A 25999-nucleotide genomic window follows, 5' to 3' on the forward strand; every position below is an offset into this window, starting at 1 on the left:
TTCTCAGTTCATGTTTGGCAGGCTAATTGGTTTTACATCCAGATTTCTCTCAACAGAGCTATCCCAGGTAACCCAAGCTGGACAACTGGACATCGGCCGGCCAATAACTTATTGACCCAGGGCTGCTGGGTTTTATGGTGGGCACACAATGACCAATAGGGGCACACATCCCCCTTCTACTGTTAGCATGGGTCTCTGATGTAAGTCAGAGTAGGACAGGTCCTCAACCCACTTATCACTGGTAAATACCCCATGCCCATTTTGGCAACATTAGTCAACATGACCAAATCATTTTACACCATTGAGTGGCTAACCCTGCCATGGCACTCAGTCTGTGACCCATGTTCTTCTGTCTTGAGGATACTGTGCACCACAGTAGATGTTCAACACAGTTGGTCTGTACAACTCATCCCCCTAGAGGACATCATCTGAGTCTGTCCTGCTGCCCTGCCCACAGCTCTAATCCTGGGTGAGTTTGAGATGGAAACACTCACATGTTTTTTGGAGGTGGAAGGAACACCACTGAGACACAGACAGAAAATGCAAACTCCAAACAGGCATTGGCAGGAGGTCAGGCTCAAACCTTGTATATGGGAGGCAAATACCTTAACAATTATGCCATCAGTCTGAATAATTTCTGAAATGGATAAAAAGAGAAAAAAAAAACAGGAGAAGAGCTAATATTGATCCTTGCTCTTCCCCTTTAAACTTGTTTTTTGCAGGTGGTGGGCTCTCCTGATCTAAGTATGAACTGAAATCGTCATACCGCAAAGAAAAGACAATATTCTGAGAAATGGCAAACCCGGATTTAGTTTTAGTGTATGTAAATCCAGATTTTCATTCATTCAGTCTCCACACGTTGTGAGTTGGTAGTGCAAATTCTGTCATTTCATATCAATTAAAAACTTTCTAAGGATGTTTAAAGCAGCAGGCATTATTAACTATACTAAACTAAATCTGTGTGGTGTTTTTTATTACTATGTGTTGTCTATCATATGAAAACATTCTGTTTTGCAAACTGAAAAAAGAATTCTGTATTAGACACTCTGCTGACATTTAAAGGCTAGTCTAGTAACATGATTTTTAATTCTCAGCAATTGAGAGATATGGGCACACTACTAACAGCATAATTGTTATTTAGAAGTAGTGTCCTGATTAGAATGGCCTGAGGTAATTATGGAGATTACCACCAGAGGGAGAAATTTCAGTGCAGAACACAAAATCAAGGAAGGGAAGGTTTTTGAAGTGGCACGTGGCAAAGGACACTTGAAAAAAGAAACGTTTTGTCAAAGAAAGTTGTTCAAGACAGTCACACACCAAAGAGAAAGTGGGCGTGTATGCAGTAAAGTGTCTTGTAAGTGTTAAGTTTGGATAATCTGTTATGTGTATTAGCAGCTAGCATGTCAGTTGTGGAAATGATCCATGTGTGTAGCAAATGATTCATAACTAGTTGTTTAATCTAAAGGAAGAAAAGAAATAGGGAAGAAGGAATGATTTTGTTTTTGAGGAGTTTGCCTAATTGCAGTTACAGAACATTATCAGCAGTGTTTTTGAGGCAAAAAAAAACTTTAGGAATAAAATGCTCATATTACTGAAAAGGTCAAAGTGTGACTTTTATTTTTGAACAGCTGTCAGTTGGTGTCATTAAGGGTGGCTGAGTTACATAAGCACCATGTCAGAGCACATGTATGTGTGCAGGTCTACTTCTTATGAGCTAAATTTCATTTGAATGAAATTCATTTGACTGAGACCAAAACACTGAAAGTTCAAAAGATTGAAAACTCATTTGACTGAAACTCAGAATACTGACACATTAAAGTAAAAGGTATATGCCCTTTTCCCCACTGTAGTGCGATCCTGGAGTTAATATATATAGTTAGGGGGGTGTTGGGGCCAAAGCCCCCCACATACTTTACACATTTTAAACCATACACATGGATATTTATAACTGCAATGAATAACTCTTTGCAGAAAACAATATTTACCTAAACCCCCACACCCCTGAATGTGGGGGGGGGGCTGTTCCCCCCACCCCCTAACTATATTTACTAACTCCAGGATCGCACTACAGTGGGGAAAAGGGCATATACCTTTAACTTTAATGTGTCAGTGTTATGAGTTTCAGTCAAATGAGTTTTCAGTCTTTTGAAATTTCAGTGTTTTGGTCTCAGTCAAATGAATTTCAGTCAAATGAAATTTAGGTCATATGAAGTAGACCCATGTGTGCATGTGTCTTTGGAAGACTGATAACAGATTAAAGTGGTGTTCTTTTTGATGTGTACCTTTGCATGTTACAGGAATCCATTTAAAATTCCATCCAGTTTAACACAAATTCACTTACTGTCTCTTCCAAATTAATTATTTTATTTTTATTTTATTTTACATTTGTTAACTGGGGGTGTCTGACTGAGCCGAAAAGGCCCTTTTTCAGCAGAGGCCCGGGGAGAAAAGCTCCACAAAGAAAAATTACAGACATATTTAGTTATTTAGACATGATCAGTATACACACAAATTACAAGAGACATGTTTTTACAGTGGTATGCGGCACAAACAGTTACAGTGGAGAGAACAATCAAAAAAATATTAATTTTAAAAATAAAGGTAAGTAATAGATTTGTGGTGTACGGCTGAACTTTGGAACGTAGGTAGAATACATACGTAGTACACAGGTACAGTACATACATTGTAGATTAGCCAGTGTTTGTGAGTAAGATTGAAAAACTATTATCAATTGCTCTAGATTTAGTATGTATATGTTATCCGCTTTCACTAGCCTGGGGAGCAATCATGGCACTGCCAACTTTGCTTGAGATGTTGCCTGATGAAGTCTTTAAAGGAGGCTTTGGATGATGTGTTTTGAATGCTAGTAGGGACAGAGTTCCATTATTTAGCCACCGAACTACTATATAGTGTGACTCCAAAGCTATTGTAGCTGTTGGTGACTTCTAGTAGTAGTTTGCTTGATTGATCTAAGAGGCCTTTTGGCTGAGTGATGTTGTACTATGTTTTTGAGGGCAGGACACTTATTGGGGAGGTAATAGATAGAATGACAGAGGCAGAGCTGATTGTAGGTTAGGAGGTTGGGCAGTTCAAGCCAGTGGAGCTGTCTCAAAGCAGTACAGTGATGAGTTCTATATGAGCAATTTGCAGCAAAGCGGGCAATTCTGTTATAGCAAGCTTCCATTTTGCTTAGTTCAGTTTTGTTGAGATTAGTCAGAATGGGAGATGCATAGAGTAGGGTGGATAGAAGTTGGGAGCGAGCAATGGCTGATCTTGTGTTGTTGGTAAGAAATGGTTTGATACGGTAGAGTGACCCCAGTTTGGCATGTACTTTTTTAATAGTTAAGTTCAGATGACTATCAAATTTTAGGTGGGAGTCTATGTTTATTCCCAATAGCTTAGCCTGTGCCACTGGAGCAATTGGAGTAGCATTTGTGGAGTAGATAGTGAATTGACTGTTAGTGTTTTTGTTAGAACTGGTTATAATCATAAGCTGTTTTCTTTGGATTGAGGATAAGTTGGGCTTTGGTAAGGTAGTTTTCAACATCAGAGAATGCTAGTTGAGTTGTTTGCAGGAGGGTGGGAATGTTTTGTGCAGCACAGATTAAGGTAGTGTCATCTGCATACTGAATTATAGATGCATGCTGTGTGGAGGTGTGGAGGTCATTTGTGAAGACTGTGAATAGTAGTGGTCCTAAGATAGAACCCTGTGGGACTCCTATAGCTATGGGCAGCTGAGGAGAGAGAGAATTTTCCCATTTCACAGCTTGGTACCTGTCAGTTAAGTAGCTTTGGAACCAGGTAAGAGTGGAATTAGATAGATGATATTGGTTTAGTTTGTTTAGCAGGATTTGGTGTGAGACTGTGTCAAATGCTTTGGACATATCCAAAAAAAGAGTTGACACTTGCAGGCCTTCATTTTTGAGACGGTTTACTATGTCTGTGAAGCAGAGGAGAGCTGTAGTGGCACTATGGGCAGGTCTGAAACCATGCTGAGTAGGTGACAGGATGTTGCAGTCTAGGAGATAGTTTAGCATCTGGGTATGGATGCATTTTTCTAGGATTTTGGCCAGGGGGGAGAGTAAAGCAATGGGTCTGTAGTTATTAAGTTCAGTGGAGGTCCCACCTTTATGTATGGGTGTAACATAGGATATTTTCCAGAGTTTGGGCACATAGTTTTCAACAATTGATCTGTTTATGAGAGTGGAGACTGGGATAGCAATAGCATCTGCTGTGAGTTTCAAGAAATAGCTGGGGAGTAGGAAGGCTGCTGTTGATGAGGTTTTTAGTTTGGAGAGCATGCTTTTGATTGAAGTGGTGGAAACTGTTTTGAGGGTAAAGCTTGTATTAGTGTTATTTGTGTTGGGGGATAGTGAGGAAGGAACTGTCCTGTGATACTAAGGATAGAATTGAGTTCACAAAGTGGGAGTTGAATTGTGTTTCGATGGGAACTTTAGTGTCAGGGGTGGTTGGTTTGGGGTAGCCTTTTGGGTGGATTTTAGTAGCTGGTTTACATTTTTCCAAAATTTTTGGGTTGTGTTGGTATTTAGTTTGTAATGTTGTGTAGTAGGATTTTTGTCCAGCCTAATGCATTTTTTTGCAGTTGCGCAGTTCGTGGTACTTAGTTAGGCTTTGTGTTTCTTTGTTTTTTTGATACTAACGCCAGGCAGTGTCTCTGGACTTGAGGATTTGTTTGGTTTCTTTACTGAGCCAGGGGTTTGTAGAGGTTCTAACCTTGATTTTGCGCAATGGAGGCGACAGTGTCTAGATGTTGTAGAAATGTTTTGTTGAAATATGCTACAGCCTGGTCAAGTGGGAGGGTTTTTAGGGGGATCCAGTCACAGTTACACAGTAAAGTGTTGAGGACCTCAGGAGAGAATTTTTTTGTGTTTCTAGTGGATATATAGTTAGTGGTTTTGCATGTGCTTGTTCTACTACGTATAAAGTATATTATGTTGTGGTCACTTAAGGTGTCTGGGAGACTGCCTGTGTGAGGGTACAATGTGGGGTTGCTAGTTAGGACTCAGTCAAGGATGGATTCCCTTTTAGATTTTTTATCACACCTAGTTGGAATTTGGACTAGCTGCTGGAAGCCATGAAGATTTATTAGATTACTTGGTGGTTCTGATATACAGGTGAACCAATTTAGGTTGAAGTCCCCCAGAATAAGGGTTTCTTGTGAGTATGTGGAAGAACACCAGGATAAGAAGTCTTCAAGGCTAGCAGGTGTATTACCAGGTGGAATATAGATCACAATTATGGTGATGACCTTTTTAGGGTGAAGTTGAAGTTGTGAGATAAGTATGTCCCAATTATTGGGGGAGGGTAGGAGTTTGGTAATTGATGGACAGTTAAGTTGGACTTGTAGAGTAAGGCAGTTCCACCCCCTTTACGAAGTGGTCTGTCTTGTCTAATGATATTGTAGCCGGTAGGAGAACTTCTGAGTTAGCTATGTTTTTATTTAGCCAGGTTTCTGTTAAAGCAACTATGTCTGGGGAGTAGTGTGCTATTGTGGCCTGGAGTTCAGGTATTTTATTTTGATACTTCTAATATTAATATTTAGCATTAAAAGATGGTTGGTTTTGCTGCTGTTGTTGATTTGCCCAGGGATGAAGAAAGTGGGGGTGTTATGTTCTGACATTTGTGTTGGAGCAGTTTGTGTTGGACAGGATGGATTTGGGCCTGGGTTGGGGTGGATATCCCCACTTATGGTGAGCCTGGAGTTAAAATGGTTATACAGATGTTGGAGTTTGGTGAGGAGTGTGAGAAAGCATTGTGTTTTTTTGGAGTAGGAATAAGAGCATATGTGTTTAGTTCTGAATTGGTCTGTTATGTAGTTCTTGAATAAGTGTGGGCAGATATTATTATAATGTGTGGTGTCTGTGTATGAGAGTGCATAATGCAGTGTTGTGCTACTAAGTTTAGGGATATTGCTAGAGTGATAACTTGTGGTGTTGTAAAGAATTATGAGAAGACAGACTAGATTTAGTTGTGTGATAGTCATGGTTATAAAGTTTATGTTGTTTCTAGGTGGGGTTCTGAATAGGAATTATAGGGTTGCACTATATGTGGATTGGGAAGTAGTGTGGGTGATGCAAAAAATGCCTAGTGGGAATGAGAGTGATTGGGAGTATTTTGTGTGGAGCAAGTTGGTGTGGTTTAATGTGATATGACTTGAGGAGCTGTGATTGGTGGAGGTGATGTGAGGGTGAGCTGTGGCTATGATTACTATAAATGTGGAGGTAGTGGGGGCGGGAGGGAATAGGGGGCAGGGCAGGGGAGCGGAGAGAGCCCGAGCGTTAGCGAGGGTGAACGGAGCGGGGCAGAGCCAGAGCCAACCAAGGCAAGAGAAAAAAGTAGGTATTACTTTATAGGTTCATAGGTTCATACTAGGCTATCTGCCCTAGGGCATTTATAAGCCTAGCCAGAATGTGTTTGGCTTTCGCCACCCATTTTAAATTTATTTTGCTATGCCCTTTTTCGAGGTTAGTATACTGTGCCTCTGTCTAACAGTGACACAGAAGTGATACCCGGGGTAAACCTACGATCTCCCATCCACTCATCAAGATTCCTCTTGAAGAGAGTCAATGAGGGACTCTGCCTAACCTGGACTGGGATTTTATTCCAGAGTGAAGGGAGCCTCTGGGTTATGAATCTGTCCCTCCAGCATGTCCTATTTATTTCAGTGCTGAGGTTCAAGTCTCGCGTAGCTCGATGGGATTTGGATTTTCTGAGGTGCAGCATGTCCATTAATTCCGGGTTGGACATGGCTTTATCGTCAGGCACAGATCGCCTCTGAACAGGCGGTATGCCACTGAGTAGAGCTGGAGTTTCTTTAACCGGGCAGCATATGACATCTGTTTGAGCCCTTTGATCCTCTTGGTGAGGTACTTTTGGGGTCTTTCCAGTTGCTGCAGGTGTCTGGTAAGGTACATCCCAAAAGGGGCATTGTACTCAATTATGGGCCTGATGAGGGATGAGTAAAGAGGCACGATGACCTCCCCTGATCTAGATGTGAATCCCTTCATGATTAGGTGGGCTATATAAAATGTTTTTCTAACCACTTTGGCCACGTGGTTGTCAAATGAGAGATTGCTATCAACTTGGGTCCCCAGGTCCCTAATTACTTCTTCTGTACTTAATGGATTACCACCTATGTGGTAATTTGTGGGCACTTTGTTTTTGCCAAAGGGGATGACTATACACTTTTTGGCATTTAGCTTGAGGCCATGGCTCTGGCACCAGTTGTCTGTTTCTATGAGGCCCTTTTGGAGGATGCTTGTGTCGGCTGGAGAGTCGATTATGGCGCCCAGTTTGCAGTCATATGCGAACTTGGTCAGCCACAGTCCTTCCATGTTGGCCTGTACCTCTGGGAAATATATACCGAACAAGAGAGGTCCCAGGACTGAGCCTTGTGGGACACCACTTGTAACTGGTTTGGAGTCTGACATGGCTCCAGCAATTCTAACCATGTGGGTTCTGTCCTTGAGCCAGTTTGCAATCCATCTAGTGACATAGGGGTTTATATTTAAGCTGGTGAGCTTATCTATAATGCCCGAGTAGGGTATTGTATCGAAGGCTTTTGCGAGGTCCAGGTAGGCTGTGTGGACCACCTTCCCCTCGTCAATGGCCTTGGTGACTGTTTCAAAGAAATCAACCAGGTTTAAGAGGCAGGATCTGCCCTTAACAAAGCCGAACTGGGTAGGATCCAGTGTCTGTAGGTCCCCAATATCTTTATTTATGAGGTCCATGATGATCCTTTCCATAGCTTTGCAGACCAAGCTAGTCAGGCTTATGGGGCGATAGTTTCCAGGATCCATTGAGGCACCACCTTTATGGAGAGGGACCACTGTTGCTGTATGCCACACTTTATGCACATATCCTGTAGTAAGGCTGAGATTGAACAGTAGTTTTATGTTTGGGTTTAGCTCTTCTTGGAGTTCATGTAGGATGCAGCCCGGGACACCGTCTGGTCCCATTGATGCTGTGTTTTTTGCTTTGGAGAGGGCGGCTCTTACCTGAACTTCTGAGATGTCAGGGGGGCAGCACTCTGCTGGGATAGATATTTGCCCTTTTGGTGGGGGGGGAGAAGTTTGCGCTGAACCTGTCAGCTAGGATGTTTGCAATGTCTGTGGGTTCAGTGTATTTTTTGTCATTTTGGACTAATTCTGAGCATATCTGGGAATTACCACCCAGGTTCCTAACATAACTAAAGAAAGCCTTGTGATTATCCTTAGTATCTTGTGCAATTTTTCTCTCGAAGCTGGCCTTAGACAATTTTATGAGTGCCCGTAGTTTTTTGCTAATACTGATCAGTGATGCCTTCCCCTTTTGGGATTTTGCTCAATCATTTAGTAGCTTCCTCCTTCTATTGTATAGTTTGTTTATGGCTGGGGTCCACCAGACAGGATGTCTGCCTTTGGAGGATTGGGTCTTGGTTTTATTTGGGATCGCATGATCCATGCATTCCTGAAGGTGTTCATAGAATGCGTTTATAAAGGATTCTGTGGTCTGGGCCATATTTTCCACAGGCCCGGGGGCTTTGAAGGATTCCACCTCGGTTTTGAGGAGTGTGAAATTTGCTTTAGAGAAGTTTTTCACTGTGGTTTTCTGGGCAGGGGGTGGGGTCGGGATGTGAATATCCAGTGAGATTAGTTTATGGTCTGATCTTACCAGTGAGGATACACTCCTGGTCTGGAGCATAGAGTCCCCATGTTGGTGATGATCAGGTCCAGTATGTTTTCCCCTCTTGTGGGAGTGGTAACAAGTTGTTCCATAGCATTTGAGTTTATAAATTCTAGGAACCTTTGGGCTAGGGTGTTGGAGCTAGAGTAATGCTCCCAGTCTATGTTTGGGTAGTTGAAGTCGCCCAATATAATGGTGTTTGGGGAGACCTTCATATTTTCCAGTGTTCTCAGAAAGGCCGAGTGGGGTTCCTGGGTTTGGGAGGGTGGTCTGTAGTAGGCTATAAACTGGAAGGCAGTTTTACCCACTGTTAGTTGCACATGGATAGTCTCTGATGCTTCGTGCTTTGTCACCAACCTGGAGGTGTGGGTATCTTTGATGAATATCGATACTCCCCCTCCTTTTGTGGTTCGGTCCAAGTTTTGGGGCCGAAAAGCATGGTATGAGGTATAACCTGGTAGTGCTGGGGTGCTCTGAACACTTTTAAAACAAATTCCTGAGGTCTAATGGCTTACCGGCTAGAAGAATGTAATTGCTGAAGAGCACTTGTGTCCTGGTGGGAGACTAGAAATTTAAAGATGGCTCCATGCTCAGCAGGATTCTAATATAGACTTTCTATTGGGGGAGGGAGATAGCACCAGGGGTGTAAACCAGGTGGAATGCAAAGAAACCAGAGAGACAATCAGTGGAAATCAGTGAAGGCCTCAGAGAGGGTAAGTAATAATTCAAACTACCTGTAAAGTGAAGGAGAGAAGAGACAGCAAAGTTTATTAAGGTTGGGAGTGTGTCTTTACATTGACTTGCTGATTAGTAACCAGTTTGTGCACAGATTATAGTAGGGAGATACATTAGCAATGATAGAGATGCAAATAAACAGGTGATCCTCCAAGTGATACAAACTAAGGCAGAAAGAACTGAGAGGGCTGCTTGATGATTAATTTAATTTAGTCACAGGGATGTGAATTAAATCTATACTGTCTATTGGACAGTTAGGATTACTGTACTATCGGGGGGGGGGGGCACAAGGCTACAACAGTCAGTTTTATTAGCAAGCTGAGAACTACTAAGAAATACTGCTAATGTAATAGCTTCACTCTCATAAAACATACAAGTAGAATGCCTGGGTGGACTGACCCTGCTCTTGAGGCTCAAAATGTATATCCTTGTTTAGTTTGCAATATGGATTATTATGTATGCATTATAATTATTATAATTATTATAATATGTATTATAATTATTATAATTATGTACCTTTTGTTAATTTATATGCACTGTCAACATGCTTTATGCTTATACAGGGGAATTTAAACAGTAGCAGATCCAGGAATTTGCAAGGGGGGGGGGCAGTCTGGTTAGTTAACTATTGGGGTGGGAGTGGGAAAGAGGGACACTGGGTTTCGTGGCTGTGGAAAAATCACCTTAAGAAGCTCTGACATTATGTGTGGAAAGTCGGCAGTATACATTCAGTTGCACATGATTTTGCTGTGGATATGGTAGCAGAAACAAGTAATTCCTGCATAGCACACAGCACTTGTACAGACAGTACAAGTGTTTTCAAAGCATGCCTGGAAGAGTTGATTGGTTGCCCATGCCAATTCACAGTCTCCTTCCATGGCACAATGGCCATATGCATTGTTATAAACTAGGAAAGAGTCCCACTGCAGATGAAATTAGCCACAGTGAAAGATTTAAAATTAAGAGATTTATGTGGAAACAGTGAAGTTCAGTTAAGTAAATGTAACACAGCAAGTAAGGAAGTAGATGTTATGAAAAAATCACAAAAAGCAAATACTCAGTTTAGTCATGTGCAGTGTATAAAAAGTATTGTAACCACTGCAGCATTTTAGAAAGGATTGTAAGTCAAATCTACTTTATTGTTATGCAACATAAAATGTAAACCACAAGTACAAAGGTTTGGATAAATTAGTAAAAGCTTCATTTAATTGATGCACCAAAGATTTCCTAAGCAGACCATAACGTTTCTGGATAGTTTACTGTTCTTTCAGTGGTTTAAAGCACATTCATTTTCTTTTAGAGGTCTTTTAATAACAAAAGTCCTACTATACCTTTTCTCTCCTTTCAGCAAGTTCTAGAATGGGTGTGTGAGGGGGAGACAATGTTTGTCTCCAGGAGTTCAGAAATGACAGTGTTGGTTGTCTTCTTTCTCAAGTCAAAGTCCATTGAAACTTGAAATTGTTTTATTTTACTTCCATGTTTTCCAAGTTCATGGTACTCTGAATCTGAATAATTTTCTCTTCCAACACGACTTTGACAGTGAACTTCTGTCATGTCTTATTTGCACTGAACTTGGATTGCAGTAACCCCAGCTTCAGCAATGACTGATTTGGGGAATGTAGTACTTTCAATAATTGGAACAGTCTGTAGCAATGCCCATTTTTGGGACTGGAATATACACTGACATTTTTCAGTACAATGGCTACTGTCCTGTTTTCCACATTTGCTAGCAACTTAAATATAGCAGTGTTACATTATCATTTTTCAGGATTTTAAATATTTCTGCTGGTGGTTCAGCCTTGTTAACAATGCTCCATGTTTGGTTCTAGTTAGAGAACACATCATCGTATGTGTCAGTGATGTTGGTGCCCTTCTTGTTAACTTAATATGTTGTCTGTGGAACAACTGACTTCTGTGGTGGAACTATGACTGAATTCTGTGATCTTTTCTCTTCTGTTTCTGTCGGGTTTTCTCCTATTTTTGTCTTTTGTCATGCCCATTTTCACCTGGAAGTTTCCCTTAGTAGAATTCATCTTCTTGAGCACATCTCCTTATTGCTCACATTTTATTGTCTTCTTCCAGTTCTTTGTATTGCTCATTTATACATCCCAACATTAACAGTGTTCTGTCCACTTCACTTTATAATTTAATGCCAAAGCTACATTAACAGTGTTATGTCCACTTCATTTTATAATTTAATGTCAAAGCTACATTAACAGTGTTATGTCCACTTCATTTTATAATTTAATGTCAAAGCTGCCTGGTACTCTAATTGTATTTTTATAACAACTTTAGCATTTCAATCACCTACAGCAAATATAAAGCCATTTTCCCCCCAAAAGGTGGATGTGCATGCATCTGTGTTCTTTTGTTTTTGCTGGTGTTGAAAACAACGTATACTCTAACCATAGTGGCCATCCTCTTTGACTTAATATACCACAAAATTCAGCTGGTCCACCAATAAGTGCTGACATTGTCATAGGGAACTTTCAGATTCTCTTCACTTTTCTGTGAACAGGAAGAAAGTGTGTGGTTTGCAATGGTGTATGATAACTTTATACTTGTCTGTAATACTGGTGCATGTGATTTACTCACTAATATCCTTCATTGAACAATTAGTGTCACCGATTTCAGTTGGACGCTTCATGCAGACCAAACTGCCACAAATGATTTTGCCTACAATATTTCTCTGACATTCTATGTTGCCTGTGGAGAAGATTAGGTATGTGATGGAAGTACTCTGACTTCTCTGACAGTACTTCTCAAACTGTCTATGTTGCCTGCACAGTAGATGACTACTGTGATGGTAGTTGTCTGACCGATTTCACTGAAGGTACTTCTCTGACTTTCAATGTTGGCTGTGGAATGGATGAGTTCTGTGGTGATAGTATTCTGACTGACTTCTGGTACTTTTCTGATTTTCTATGTTGCCTGTGGAGTAGATGACCATTGGCACTTGCTGGCCATGAAGGTGCAGATATAAACAAAGAATGCATCATTTTAATTTTGCTGAAAAAGAAATTCTTAATAGCCTTAGCGTGGTCAGGAGTACAGTATGGGGTTTAGTGAATTTGTATAGCCCACAGAGAAGTACTGTGGGAGACGAGTGGTCTTCATACTTGCCACGGTGATCTTCTAGAGACAAATTGGGGGTACACTTGGTGTTTTTCAGGCTTCTGCCTTGAGTACACTTCAGAAGTTCCTTGACATACTATTGGAAAGGGTGGATCAATATATTTATCTGCCTGCTTTGCCTCAGGAGAGAGCCTAAACCATGAGTGCTGAGTACAAAATGGCACATTTTCCTGAGGAACATGGTGTGATAGACTGCACACATGTTGCCATTAAGGCCCTATATAGACCACAGTTGGGGGTTGCCAAAGCAGCAAGGAACACCAGTCCATCAGCTGCTAGGTAGCTATGTAATGCATAGAAGACTTTATGATCCTTGAAAAAATTGACATCTGTAACATAGTTAGAACATGGTTTCAGGGCAATGCTAACTCATCCTTCCTAAAAGGATTTAATGCATAACACTCGTTCTTACGTGTGTGTGTGTGTGTGTGTGTGTGTGTGTGTGTGTGTGTGTGTGTGTGTGTGTGTGTGTGTGTGTGTGTGTGTGTGTGTGTGTGTGTGTGTGTGTGTGTGTGTGTGTGTGTGTGTGTGTGTGTGTATGCATATGTGTGTATATATATTATAGTATGTGTATTTATTAAATCTTCACTTCATTCACAGGCAAACAAAAATTAATAGAAATGAAATCAAACCATGCTAATGTTTTTAATTTATGTACATTATATATTAAATTTATGTTTTGTTTCTTTGCAACAACTCTCATTTAGTCCAACATTACATAAATAGATCAGTGCCTGCCATCCTTAAAACCTCACCTCTCCTCCTGAACATTATCGTGCATGCATTGTTCTCACAAATTCCAAATATGTATTTGTACTTTGCACTTTGTCTTCTACAGATCCCAATTCTAGTTAATCTCTTTTTTATAACATTCAATTCTTCAAATACAGTTAGTTTAGATTTTGATTTCCATTTTCTAGTTACTGCTTTTTTTTTTTTGGCGGTCAACAGCATTAAACTTAATAAGGCAACAGTCATTTCTTTGCACAAAGGTGTGTCTTCAAAAGACCAAAGTAATTAGACCCACAAGCCTGGTTAGTTTCATCTATATGGTAATGGAAATTATGGAATTAAACTACAAACACTAGACCCAACTCAGTTTGGATTTGTAAAAGGCAAGTTCTGCCTACTTAACCTGGCCAACTTTGTCGAAGAGTTACTGAAGCTAACAATATCTACTGAATTCACCATGTTACTGCTGTCAGCCTACAAAAAAAATAAATAAATAAAAACATATAATTAAAACTTATCCTCGTCCACAACAAAGAGGCATTCCCTCAGCTTTACCCAGCCCCACATGCTCACTTGACCCTTTGAACTAATGCCACTCAGGATTTAAGTCCTTCTCGATGCTTCCAGACAAGACAATGCTTCCAGACAAGACAATAATAAATGTGAAATGCGAAGTTAATACTGCTACACTAAATTAACAGTGTGTCAGATACTGTACCATACTCATACAAAAGAAAACAAATCCCCTCCACTGAGGCAAGTCCCAAAGCAAGCAACCTTTTTACACACACAGTCTCCTGTTGCTCAGACAAGTGTCACACATTCAGACCTGAGACAATGTTCTCCCAAGCAGAACCTTGGAAATGTTCCTCATGTGTAATTAAATAGACCTAACACAGCCACCAAAAAGGATACTCTTTCAAAATTTGATCCTGATAACCTCTTCTTTATGTTCAATTACATAAATTTCCTCTCTCTCTGCCGGTTGCTCCAACAGTGGCTTTGCCAAAAGAAATACCTTCTGACCCAATAATGGGGCCATCTTTTTGCAAGAATATTGGCACTTTCCAAAGGAAGACTGATAAAGCCATGCCTCACTCCGCTTTCTTTTATTATTTTTAACAGTCTAATCCACGACTAGCTGAAGAAAATTCTACACACTCGTGCTCTCTCTGCAGACACAAGGATGTTGGTCACCTTAGGCACATGGTGTGTGAAGAAACAAACTTTTGTTGTTCCTCTTCTGCTTGCCATAAACCTTTATGGACAATTGAAATGGCGATGGCAGCTCCATGAATTCCTTACTAAAAAAGGCCTATCTGCAACTGTAGCTTCACACACAGCCTAAAGGTGCTTACTAGAACATCAACCAACATAAACGAGGCCACCAATAACTTGCTAGCTACTGAACAATAAACATTTCCACACATATGCCTGAATGATTCAACATTATCCAGAATAATTTAACAAATACTGTGTGCTGCCTAATAAACAAATTATCAGACCCGAGCAAAATTATCATGTTCCTGTAGTAAAGCAAGAGACTCACACAAAAAAAGATTTATATGAATGTAAAAAAAACAAAGGCTCTTAAAACAGTTTAATTTAGTTTCACCATTTTAAAAGAATTAAATGTTTTACATTACAAACTGTAGGGCGCTAAACAAGTCTCTCAATTGTAATGCTTTGGCAGCTAAGCCCTGCTGAAGAAAAAAATTATCACAGGGTATCTGAAAAGTGCTATTCCTCAATGACTGATGAAATGCAGCAGCCCTTTAAACACGATGTGACTGAACTTTCTGTTCTGCTGGATTAATGGAGTGTACAAAAAAATTTTTTTTTTTCTCCAAATCTAACACTTATTGTACAACGCACCTTCTCTCAACCACAATGGAGATGCAGTTGGAGGAGCAGTTTAGTATCGTTATATAGATCACCTGACTGCAACCTCCAATCATATCTCTGATGCGGCTGTCATGAGAAAAAAAAAAGTTTGTAAGTTGAAACGAAAAAAATGTATCATTTTGGCAATACATTGTCTGATTTCAACAAAATAACAATGCAACTGTTTTTTACTGATTGTACCTTTTTGTGAGGGCTATCTGTTATTATATGTCTTACATTTTATGTTTTAGGAAGTTTGTATCTTTAAGTGTACACGAGTCACTGGTGGATAGTTGATTGATTGATTAATGATGCTTTAAAACATATATAATCTTGTTTAATGTGAGTGATGTATTGTCTGATGAAGCAATACTTTATTGTGAAAGCGCTTACAACTACTTCTCTGTGATTAAACTTTGGTCGTTTTTAGTAAGTCTGTCGTGTTTCTATATGAATTTTCATTTTACTAGTTCTGCTTTGCTGTAAAGTAACAATATAGTGCATATCCTTTTGCAAAAAAAAAAAAAAAAAAAAAAAAGAGTTCTGAACAGTTTCAAAAAGGAAGTGTTGTGTGCCCCTGCGCCCATGCCTAAATCCATCACTGTTAAAGTGGTTACTTTTTAAACTTTTCCGTAGTATGTGCTACATGTGCCCTAATACTAGCTGCATATTTTCTTGTTTTATTTATTTGCCTTTATTTATGTTTGTTAACCAGGGTAATGAACTGATCCATAAGGATCTATTTCTGCCACAGCCTGGGAGGCAAAGAAATAGGTGATAATACATAAAAATTGAGTAATAGTACAAAGAGATTAAAATCAAGGAAAAATAAGTGATTATAGGCAGTTATTTTGATTTATTTATATAATAATAATATAAATATATATGTACACACATTGTTTATATAGTAATATGCAAATATATGGAAGAGAAAAATAGGTAAATGTAGGTAATGGTTGGGATGGCACGGCTGAGACGGGTCTGATGATGTAATAAAATTTCAAAGGCTAGTAGAAGGAGCAGGAATCTAAAATAGTGGCACTCAGTTCTCTTTGTGAGGTGAGTTTAGAGTGCATTCCTAAATTCTTTGTATGTACCTAAGTCTGCTAGTAGTGACTCCCATGGTTTAGGTCTGGGAATGGAGAAGGTGAGTGTGGAGATGGATTGGTTACTAGCGGGTCAAGCTAGCAGGAGAGTATTTACAGCCCAGGAATGGCAAAGGTATGGAGTGGTCTTACTCAACAATCTGTGGGAGAAGGGTGTGTCGCTGTTATTGGTCTTTTATATGAGAGAGAGAGAGCTAGAAAAGGAGATGATTGATGTGCTTTTAAATAGGGGCCAGTTGACATGTGGCATGCCACACCATGGTGTTCATTTCTCGGAGACAGAAAGATGCAGCAGCAGATGTGGTTAGAGAAGGTTTGCAGATACTTAAGGTTCTTACTGGAAGAATAGGCATGCAGTGTTAGACTGTATTCATGTTGTGGCTGCAGAATGTTTTACCGGTGACATAATCGCCTGCTGAGGTGAGGTGGTGTAATGTTCTGCTGCAGCTGTGCAAGGTTGAGTTCATTTTAGCTGTAATGTTCTTTTGACATTCCGTTTCCACTTACATCTTAAAGACATGATAGGTGTATAGGCATGTGTGGGTGTCCTGTCTATAGTCGCTCTGCGTTATGCCCATTGAGTGCCAGGATAGGGTCCAACTTGGCTAAAGGGGTATCGGGGAATGAAGAAATTAAAGACCCTAGTGGTTTATGCCATTTGTTCCTGTTTTTTCAGAAGATACCAGGAAGTATATCCGTTTCACTGTCAAATGCCATTTCCAGTGTGTGACTACAAATAATTTAAAAACAACTTTTATTTGTCTAAAAGATTTCAAGATGAATTTTGCTTTGCCCATACATGACAACTGTGTAGCACCCCTAAACTTTCACACTGTGTGTGTCTGTAGTGCCTGTTTATTCTTCCTTGAATTATTGGATTTTGGTATTAGTGGTAGAAAGATTCCACACGTTTTCTGTTGTTTATGCAGCTCTGTATTTTATCTTTTGCACTTGATGTTGCAGCATGTTAATTACTTTAGTTTTCTGTTTTAAATTTTACCTTTGGTACAGGCTTTCATTGAGCAAAGCTTACAGATCATTGTGCTAACCCAGTTAAATAGCATACATTGCTATGTATAATTTAAGTAGCTGGACTGGTTCAAAGACCCTTTTCAGGCATGATCCAGGCTCACTGAGCAATGTGTAGATTACATGAGTGAGACTGTAACATTTGTAACATACAGCAGATTTAGATACAGTTCAAGGTGAGTATAAATACTGAAGAATAATTTGAGTGTAGCAATCTAGTAGTGTATCACATAATACAAAACTTGGTAATAATTCCATTTGGTTATGACAGTTTGTAATACAAAATGTGCATTAATAACAGGGCGTCTGACAGGAGATTCAACAATGCTAAGCCAGTCAGTACTTAGAATTCTGTGCATTGTGTAATGATTACTTTTTAACTAGTATCTTTGAAGCATCCACATTCATGTTTGGAGAATTGGTGCACTCTTGAGTGGAGTTTGTTGGTTACAAATATCTGTAGGTAGCTAGTCCAACAGGCAAGTACTATCAGTATAATTATATAACTGTATGTTCTTAAAGACTCTAAGTCTCTTTTCATGTGCACTAATGCAAGTCTGTACATGTAATGCGTTCATAGGCATGCTTACTGCACTCATTTTACTTGTGTTTTGCAACAGTTACTCCAACATTATGTGTATTTATCTGTTAGCATTTAGTGGTGCATCCTGCTATTGTGAATGAAAAGGGTCCATCGGTTCAGCCCACTCACCAGTTAACAAATAACTAAATAAAATAAATATATTAGATGAATAAAACCTATTACTTTTACTGTGACTGTTGTTGTTTTTTGTGTTTCATTTGGTAAGTCTGCCTGATAACCATAAAAAGTTTGCCTTGAAAGGACAAATTTATTGTTTGCTTTCTAATAGTGGTGATCCCCTACACTAAGAAAAGTACTTCCACTATAGATGCATAGAATGGATTGCAATTCAACACATCAGACTATAATACCTAACCAACTTCTTGCTGTGGAATGGTACTGTTATTGTCACTATAAATACTACTCTCCAGATGTACAATTAGAAATGCTAGGGTAAAGCACTGTCATTTTATGGGGAATGTCCCCATTACAGAGTACTGTAGGCTTAGAACCATTATTTTCTGCCTTAAACCACCTTTTAGGAGATGAGAGGATTTTGCAGAGTGTAGATATGCCTGTTATAACTACAGTTTAAAAGTTGATACGGTAATCTGAAACTCTTAGGTTTAGACAGACTGATTCTGTGTGTTTGCTCTTCTGGTTATGGATTTAATTCACTTAACATGCTAGCAGTTTGATGATGCCAGTCACAGCATGCTTCTTAATGATTTAATTAACTTGAAGTCCAAATGGGAGTGACTACAAACACTATTTTACTTTAAATGCAATCTGTCCCCTGGGTGGAGAGGGATGATACCCTGAAGATATTTAGTTAGTAACACATGTCTGGGGGGGTGGTGGATTGGGAAGGATGAGAGTGAACAGTCATTGGCTGAACCACCCTGCTGGGGGGAAGAGGCAGCTGTGGCTAGTCATTTGGGTAATACTTAAGAGGGAGCACTGGATGATTTATCTGCATAGAATAGGTCTGCTGAGCACATGCTACCAAATGGTTGCTAAGCCAAACAAAGATTTGTTTTCTTTTTTTTGTGTGTGTGCATACTTCTTGCAATAGGCAGCACATACTGAATCTCAGGGGAGCTGTTGTGGAGTTTAGGAGCTCCAGGTTGGGTATAAATGAGCTGATGAGGCCCTCTAGCTAGAGGAAGAATAGACCGTAGGACTGTTGCCCACTCTGGAAGTGCCTGGCTACTGCCCTGAGAAAAGAACAAAAGAGAAGATGAGACAAAAGAAGGGGAACACTGGGCAGGGCCCAGAGAAGGAGGGAATGAACTTGCTCTGTATGCAGTAGCTATGCATCTGCAGTGGAAAAGTACTGAGTGTTGGAGACAGCAATGCTAGCAACCCTATAACTTGATAAGGTACCCCTAAATATGACAGAGGAAGATGCAAATATGAGGTCATAAAGACCTCAAAGAGTAATCATGCATTCGACTATGAAAGAGCAGTGGCCAAAACTAACAGAATTCTAGACTGTGTAAGTAAGGAAGGAAGTAGATTTTTTTGAGGTGCTAGGGTCATCCTGTCAATACCAAACGCACTAATAGGGCCACTTCTGGAGTACAGTACAAGGTTCTGGGAAATCATACAAGGGAAGGGAAATTAAACATTTACAAATTATGCAGTGCAGAATTATCAAAACACCGAAGATAATAGAGGATCTGGGTTTTGAGAATAATCACAGCTGGATATGCCAATATCAGAAGATGGGGGAGTGCAGTTTGGGTGTGCTGCATTTGATAATAGAGTAATTTTAGAGGGTTTGGGACTGAAAAGGAAAGGCAGAAAATAGGGAACACCTAAGAGCAGTGTAGAACAGACTTGTGTTTGGTTTTGCTTCCCTTCTAACTTTCAGGCCTCCCTCCTACCATTCCGTTTTCCTATTTGTTCCTTCAGGTTTAGGGCACATGTTTCTCTATTTTGTTCTTCTTTCATCTCGGGAAGCGACAGTCTAGCTACCAGGAGTGGTCGTGTCATGCTAAGGGGGTCCATGATTTTCATAGCCGTATATCCCTCCACCAAAATGCTGAATTATTCACAGATTCATAGGGTTTACAAGGTAGAGTCCATCCATGAACAATAATAATCTTGCTGGTACCCGCTTTCATAGGTACAAGCGAGTAAAAGATCCAGGATGAATTTTAAGGGCACTCATCCAATTTTCAGGATCGGAGTAAAAGGAAGCGAGGATATCACTATTTTCTAATATGTAATAAATTAATCTTCAGTCCAGCATGTCATAAGAATTTATTGAAAGAGATTCAAGTCTTTAGTTGAAGTGTTTGTGAAGCCACTTTGTTTAGCTGAGATGTAGGAGATCAAGGAGGGTTGAGTCCTTAACAGCACAGAATGTTAGATATGTATCCCCTCACACAAGTCTATAAGTGGCAAAGCATAGAAAGAGAGTTTTAAGTTATAAATGGCATAATAGTTAAGGTCTCTGCCTCCTATGCACAAAGTACGAGGTTTGATCCTGACCTCCGGCTTCTGCCTGTTTGGAGTTTACATGTTCTCCCTGTGTTTCTTTGGGGTTACTACCACCTTCGAAAAACATGCTGAGTATTTCCATCTCAAACTCACCAAGGAATGGAACTGTGAGCAATAGCACAGACTCTACATGGTGCTTTATAGGCACAGTAGCTGTATAGAGCAACTGCTTTGGACATATACTGTGGTGTACAGTATCCTCAAGATACAAGAACATGGATCACAGACTGCACACAGTGGCAGGACTACCCACTCAGCATTGTAAAATATGGCTCTAGGTGAGGTCATGTTGACTAATGTTGCCAAATGGGCATGGGTAGATACCAGTGATAAGTGGGTTTTGGACCTGACCTACACCAGGGATCCATGCTAACAGTGAGAGAGGCGTATGTGTCCCTATTGTCCAGTGTTTACCTGCCATAAAGCCAGCAACCTTGGTTCAATAAGCTACTGACTGGCCGATGTCTAGTTGCCCAGCCTGGGTTACCTGGGCTTTTGCTCTGTTAAGCAAAAGCTGGACGTAAAACCAATCAACCTGCCAAAAATTAACTGAGAATTGCTACACTTAATGGACATTTGGGGTGGACATTTTATGTATCCAAGAGACAAGATGGAAGGGCAGTGAGATCTAGAGTCTACTACTCAGGGGGAGGACAGGCTGGAATTGTGTGGGAATTGTGGTAAGAGATTGGCTTCAGAAGACAGTGATGGATATCATTAGAATTAGTGATAGACTTATGGCAGTCAGACTCCAGTGTAATGATAGGGCAGTACTCATAATCTCAGCCTATGCTCCACAATAGGGTTGTGTTAGTGAGGAATAGCAGTTGCAGGACCTACTAGATAAAGCAGGACAACATGAATTGGTGCTGATAATGGGTGACTTGAATGCACATATCGGGACAGACAGAACAGGATATGAGGACTGCCTGGGTGGAGCAACAGGAATAAAGAAGGAGAGGCCTTTCTAGACTTCTGTCTGTCAAATGGGGCTTGATAGTAGTCAACACATGGTTCAGAAAGAGAGACAGTCACAAGATCACCTACAAGAGTGGCCAATATGCAACTCAGGTAGACTTCCTGCTAGTAAGGAAAGGGCACTGGGGTAGAATCAATGATTGCAAAATCATCCTCAGTGAAATTGTCAACCCACAGCATAAACCACTGGCTGCACAATCACCTGCAAAAGTGGTCAGAGAAGGCTTTAAGTGCAACAGAGACCAGGCTGAAGACCTGGACATTGACTGAAGAAAAAGTACAACAGTTCGAGGAATTACCCATGGCTCTAGCACCCCAAAAAGAGGAGGAAATATGTGGAGCTGAAGAAGAATGGCAGTGCCTCAAAACAGCATGTGTGAAGTACAGAACTGATATGTGGCCAAGCCAGGTATGGAAATAAAGTACATAAGGATAGCTGGTGGTGGAACGCGGAAGTCCAGGAAATCATCAAAAGAAAGGAGTGCTGGAAAAGTGGGAGATGAAAAAGACAGACCAGGCTAGGAAGGAATACTGGTTGGCTAGCAAAGAAGCTAAGAAAGGAGTTGCCATACCAAAGAATAGGGCATCAGAGGCACTCTTACCAGCTTCTAGAAAGTGACTCAGTACATGGCACAAAGAAATTATATCAGGTTGCAAGGCAAAGACACAAAGATAAAGAAGATAGTCAGACACCCTGCATAAGGGATGCCAGCAACAACCTGCTCACCAGTCCACAGGACATCAAAGGCAGATGGAAGGAGTATTTTCAGCAGCTTCTGAATGAAGAAAAATCCCATTGAAGCTGTACTGCCCCAGAAACAGCCTACAATGAGAGAAGAGGAGCCCACCCTAGAAGAAGTAAGAATAGCACTATGGAAAATTAAGTCAGGGAAAGTAGCAGGCTCAGATGAGGTCACAGCAGATATGACAAAGATGCTGGGTGAGATAGGAAAGAAATGGCTCCTGAGGGTACTCCTAGCAGTGTGGAGAGAAAGGCATATCCCAGATGACTGGAGAATAAGCATACTCGTGCCAGTGTACAAGAACAAAGGGGATATCCACAACTGTGGGCAGTACAGAGTCATCAAACTCCTGTCACATTGCATGAAAGTTCTAGACAGGGTGATTATTAAACTGATATGCAGAATAGTAGAATGTAAGATGGGAGATGAGCAGTTCGGATTCAGATAAGGATGCAGCACAACTGACCCGATGTTTGCAGTGAAACAGATAGTTCAGAAGAAGCTAGAGATGAGGAGAGTGCCCTAGACGTGGAGAAAGTATATGACAAGGTCCCAAAAAAGCTGATTTGGACATTTCTGCGATAGTTTGAAGTCCCAGAAACATTGGTAGAATTACTTACTGCAGGCTATGTACAAAGACCCAAAGACTCAAGTACGAACAGTGTTTGGTCTCACAGAGGAGTTCCCAGTGGGAGTGGATGTGCACCAAGGTTCAGCTCTGAGCCCACTGTTGTTCATACTGGTGATGGACTACATTAGCAAACAGGTCAGAGGGGACATATTATCAAAGTTCTGTATGCAGATGATGCGGCATTACAGGCAGACTCTGAGCAAGAACTTCAGCAAAGGATACAGGAATGGAATGCAAAACCGAAGGTACATGGGATGAAACTGAGTACATACAAGACACTGGTAATGGGAGCAAATTGGAAAATCAGAAGAAGCTGAGAACTGAGATAGAAGGGAAGATAGTAGAACAGGTTAATAGCTTCAGGTATCTGGTAAGTGTGGTTGAGGAGAAGGGAAGTCTGAATGAAGAGGTCAAAGCTAGAATCAGAGGGGCTGCAACCAACTGGCATAGAGTCTCAGGTGTACTGTTTGACAGAGGAATGTTAAAGAAGCTGAAAATTAAGGTGTACAAGACAGTGGTGCAATCAGTACTACTGTATGGTACAGAAACATGGGGCAGTAATATCAGAGCAGATGAAGAAGCTAGAGGTGATGGAAATGAAGTGCCTGAGAAGGGTGGTAGGATGCACACTGTAGGACAGATGAAGAGATGAGGACATAAGAGCAGAAGCCAAAGTAGCTCCAATTGCAGAAAAGATCAAAGAGAATGTAATACAGTGGTTTGGACATATATGCAGAAAAGCAGAGGACAATCTGGTGAAGATTTTGGATGGACAGGAATAAGGTAAGAGGAAATGAGGATGTCCAGCAAAGAGGTGGATGGATTGTATGAGAGAAGATCTGCGACAATTGGGTATGAGTGTTGAAGAAGGCAAGAGTGTGGCATTGAATCGAGAGAAATTGAAACAGTTAACACGACACCTCGACCCCATGTAGAAAATGGGAAAAAGGGGGCTCATGATGATGCTGATTTTAAGCTTGTCTTGGTAGCTGATGGTCTTTAGTCTGGTAATCTGTTTAGTTAAGTACCTCTAGGGTTTTTCTAGCTGTGTGATATGATTGAAGTGATACATACTAAAAGGGACATTACAATCAGTGACTGGTCTGATCAGGGCAGTGTGTAGAGGAATGCTAATTTCTTTTTACCTGTCTGAAATAGTTTATTTATTCATTGTGCAAGATAAAAGGATTTCCTGACTAGAGTTGCTGTGGTAGTTAAGTGATACGGAGTTGTCTGCAAAGGTGCTGACGGATTCAGTTTGGAGTGGAGTGTTTTCTGTACTGTAAACTGCTGTTGAGATCTGTTTACCAAAGATGAAAATGCTATACTACTTTGCATTTAATATAAGCCATTTTTGAATATACCACTGATTTATATGGTTTAGTCCTTGCTTTAGAAACATAATATATAATATTGACTCAACAGCAGCACTCACTTTGCAGACATAACCAAATTTTGTCAGAGATGTAGCTGCATTAACAATATGGAGATCTGAGATGAAGATGCCAAACAGAAGGGCTGTCTATGTGTTAGGCTGAGTGACAGTGAGGAATGGCTTGAGTGCATGCTCCTCCCTGGACCTAGAGAGCCGCCATGCTTTTTCTGCTCTTTCCCACTCTTTCTCTGGCTGGTGCTCATTCTAAAATCTGACCTTTGCCAGAACTCTATGAAGGACCACAATAGATGCTTCCTCCTTTCAGCATAGGCATGACCTTTCCCCCTAACTTAGCCAGGAAGTGCCCAAACTGCTAATCACACTTGGGTTACCAAAGCTGTAGTCAGGGCTTTATCCTTACATGCCACTGATGCAGGAAGCAGGTTTGAAGACTTGCGTCTTTAGGTAGAGGATGGTGACTGGTTTCCTGGATACATTTCCTGAGGCAGTGATGCACTATAAAGTCATCAGTGGGGTTCAGGGCTGCAAGAATCAGAGCACTGGTATGATGAAGCAAGAGAAAGTCCATATGGACTTACTTCATGTTCAGCAGAACAGAAAAAGGAAAAAAAAAACACTATGAGATCATTTTATGCTTACATATATTATTGAAAAGTAAAAACGGTAAGGATATAATTGAAAAAAAAGAAGCTATGTATTCACCATAACATTCCATGTGAGTTGTCCATCTCGTCTTCATTCTTTACTTATGGGTTCAGAACTGATCCTCGGTTCTGACTTGGCCGTTTACTTAAGCTCGAGGTCCTCAACCAGCACGTGGCTCACTCCCTATCCCATGATGTTCTAGGGCATTCCCCAGATCTTGTTTGCTGGTATAACAATTTATTTCATTCAACACACACTTCACACAAACCGTGCTATCACTAGACAACACAACCCCCTCCCCTGCACCCCACACCTTCACCCAGTAATCCCCCCACACTCTTCTCATTTTCTCCCATTCTAGACAACACAACCCCCTCCCCTGCACCCCACACCTTCACCCAGTAATCCCCCCAGACAACACAACCCCCTCCCCTACACCCCACACCTTCACCCAGTAATCCCCCAGACAACACAACCCTCCCTACACCCCACACCTTCACCCAGTAATCTCCCCACACTCTTCTCATTTTCTCCCATTCTTGACAACACAACCCCCCCACACCCCACACCTTCACCCAGAAATCCCCACACTCTTCTCATTTTCTCCCATTCTAGACAACACAACCCCTCCCCTGCAGCCCACACCTTCACCCAGTAATCCCCCACACTCTTCTCATTTTCTCCCATTCTAGACAACACAACCCCCCTACACCCCACACCTTCACCCAGTAATCCCCCACACTCTTCTCATTTTCTCCCATTCTAGACAACACAAACCCCTCCCTACACCCCACACCTTCACCCATTAATCCCCCACACTCTCTTCTCATTTTCTCCCATTCTAGACAACACAACCCCTCCCTACACCCCACACCTTCACCCAGTAATCCCCACACTCTTCTCATTTTCTCCCATTCTAGACAACACAACCCCCTCTCCTGCACCCCACACCTTCACCCAGTAATCCCCCCACACTCTTCTCATTTTCTCCCATTCCTACCTCCAACATAAGAAAACTCTTAACTAAACTTAAACCCACAAAATTAGCAGTAGACAACCTCCCAAGTGAATTCCTACAAATTGCAGCTGACGCCCCAGCCTACCCAGTATCCATCTTGATTAACCAATCTCTGTCAGAATGCTACATCCCTACAATATGGAAAATATTACACATTATTTCCCTTCACAAAGGCATCCCCTCCACAGAAC

The 25999-nt window shown here is 40.9% G+C and overlaps 1 protein-coding gene across 1 annotated transcript in view; it reads left to right on the forward strand.

Moving 5' to 3' along the window:
• Positions 1–1249: 1249 nt before the first annotated feature.
• Positions 1250–25999, forward strand: part of LOC122804301 (prostaglandin reductase 2-like) — a 332343-nt gene continuing 307593 nt past the window's right edge. Inside the window, exon 1 of the mRNA XM_044074091.1 lies at positions 1250–1354. The gene's annotated coding sequence lies outside the window, so the exon portion shown is untranslated. The remainder of the gene's footprint in view (positions 1355–25999) is intronic.

The sequence above is a fragment of the Protopterus annectens genome, chromosome 6.part0 (assembly GCF_019279795.1).
Source record: "Protopterus annectens isolate FY-2018-M chromosome 6.part0, PAN1.0, whole genome shotgun sequence".
Lineage (NCBI taxonomy): Eukaryota > Metazoa > Chordata > Ceratodontiformes > Protopteridae > Protopterus > Protopterus annectens.